Genomic DNA, 2,881 nt, shown 5'->3' on the forward strand with positions numbered 1-2,881 from the left:
GTTAGCGGAGGACTTGACGCAGTCTAACTTCCAAAAAAAGAACGAAGAAAATTTTTTGAGACGCGGCAACTATATATAGCCGAACATTTCAGTTTCTACCCTTTGGTTTATATCACCACAAAACATATTCTATCTTATTCTCGCTTCAAATACGAGCAAAACGAGCTATCACTCGACTATGTAGGTTTAAAATTACCGGAGATACATCGTTTTGAAGTTGGTCATTTTGATAGAAAATGCACCAAATTAACGTTTTCCAAACAATCAAAATCTTTCAACTTACTCTGTATGTTTCTATCTATCTATCTATCTATCGACGGACGATCTCGGAAACTAGTCAGCCAATCTCCATGAAATTTTGCAGAAACCTCAGGGTGGGCATAAAAATGAAATTGTGATACGCCATTACGCCAGGAAAAACCAGAATTTTGTTTTATTGGCCTCGAAGTGGTTTCTGAGTGTGGTTTCCGAGGGTCGGGAACGCGTTTTCGGCTGTAGCTTAGCTGTATTGAAACCTACAGAGGCGTGCGACCCATCAAATGAAAGGTACTCGTAACACGATTCGAATAAAAAAAATAATTAAAAAAATCGGGGCAGATTCGTTTGAGCTAGAGTGATTAGAGTGACCAAATTTTGAGCTACTCGAGCGTAGGATGAAAGGACTAATAATTTTTTTGGGTTATGAAAGATAGAGATTTACTTTCTTCGGCAGTCTCAGAGTTTTACGAGTAGAACAGAGGGGCATATGTGAAAAATGTCGAAAGTTGGAAATGGGTGGGTCAATTATGTTTTTAGAGGTATTTCTTGAATGGTGGCAGATAGAGAGTTACTTTCTTCGGCAAAGTCTCAGAGTTTTACGAGTAGAAAAGAAGGGCATTTGTGAAAAATGTCGAAAGTTGGAAATGGGTGGGTCAATTGGGGTTTTGGAGATATTTCTTGAATGGTGTCAGATAGAGAATTACTTTCTTCGTCAAATTTTCGATTTTTGTCAAATTTTCGAATTTCGTCAAATTTTCGAATTTCGTCAAATTTTCGAATTTCTGTTATAAACTGTTATAAAAAGCAGTGTTCTAAAACTTCTAAAACGACTGATATCCCAACAAAAATCTCTTCGAGAAAAGTGTGACGCAGTCTTTGAAGTACAATTTCTAAAATGAATGATATCGCGTTGACGCTTTCAGCTTCGTTACGCAAAAATTAACTTTTACACCCAATTTTAGTTCAAACGACGCAGATTTTTTTGGCAAAATTTTGGTTGTTTCCAGTCAAAATTTTTTTTGGTAAAAATTATTTGGCAGATGATGAGAAAAACTAAGCCAGCTTGTTTGAACTAATTGGGTGTAAAATTTAATTTTTGCGTAACGAAGCTGAAAGCGTCACACTTTTCTCGAAGAGATTTTTGTTGGGATTATACACTAACCGTCACAAAAAGACATTTCCCAAATAAACATTTTTCGCTTCATGCATATCACTCTCCGCAAATAGCCGCCAATAGATGTTAATAGTTACCAACAGGCGTTAATAGAGGCGAATAGCCACCAATAGACGCCAATAGTTATCAATAGAAGTAGGTGGGAAATTTACTTTATAAGTGTTCAAGGAAAATCAGAATCCATGAAATCTTTATGAGATCAGTCTAGAAACACTTTAATTGACTTAATTTGTAACTTTGACAGTCGGAAAAATCTTTCAAGTAGGTCGTCTTACCCACGTACTTGACATCGTAACGAATATGAGCCAGATAGGTAAATAGGACAAGTTTGGTATTTTTGAAGATCTCAGGCTATAAAATGCAGCAATGATTCAAACTATGGACGACATTGAATGAGCTAGACATGGCCAGAAAGCTTTAGGACGGAGAACAAATAAAATACATTTTTTCCGCTAAGTGCATGATATATATAATCAGACAAAAAACTCTTACAAGAGGAAGAGTGACGCAAGTCGCTTACTTACAAAAGTATTGACATCAGAAAGAGAGACGCTCAAAGCTTCAAAGCTTCGATAAGCAAAAATTTACCTTTACATCTAATTCTGCCCTACATCGCATAAAAACCATACAAATTGGTTTTTTAATTTTTAAAATATAAAAAAATTGAAAACACAAAAACCTTAAGAGACATCGGTGCTTAGCTAAAAATGTAGCTAAAAACGACCGCAATAACGACCACGATGTAGTCGTTTGACCAGCTCTGAGAAAGGTGAGCAGTTTAACGAAATTTTCATGAACTGTTCAGTTTTCTCAGATCTTGTCAAGCTGCTGTAACCAAAACTATTTTCTTTTGAAAGCTGACACATTCGTTATCGTAATTGCGGTCGTACATTTTTGAAAATGAATCCTGTTGGAAAGATATATATCTTTCACCAAAAGTAAAATAAAATCCAGTATTTAAAAAACGGCCAAATGTATGCTTTTCAGCAAAGGATCGATGCCTCTTCAGTCCAGAAATTGTTAACAAATAAAACTTCGGACATAAGAGCAATGTACCATTTGCCTACATTTAGGCGGAAAAATATTAGTTTTTGATGATTTCTCTGAACCAAAATCTTTTTTTTTTGAAAAAAGAAGACCATTAAAACACGGAAAATTGTTTTATGGCTGATAGCTTAGATTGCTATAACTCACAAACCAATTTTTCCATTAAAAGTAACACACTTTTGTGTGCTTTGATTGTTTTACTTTTTCAAAAAAAAAACATTTTGATTCAGAGAAAATCAAAAAACTATTATTTTTTCGCCTAAATGTAGGCTACAAATTTGCCATGTGAAGATTGCTCTTAAGGCTTTTATGCAATTATCAAATAGAACAATACGGTGTTACGCAAATTGTTTTGTTTTAGACTTGAAAACACACTGCGAATGGTCAATATTAAGTTCAGGC

This window comes from Bradysia coprophila, assembly GCF_014529535.1.
Source record: "Bradysia coprophila strain Holo2 chromosome IV unlocalized genomic scaffold, BU_Bcop_v1 contig_84, whole genome shotgun sequence".
In the NCBI taxonomy this organism is placed as follows: Eukaryota; Metazoa; Arthropoda; class Insecta; order Diptera; family Sciaridae; genus Bradysia; species Bradysia coprophila.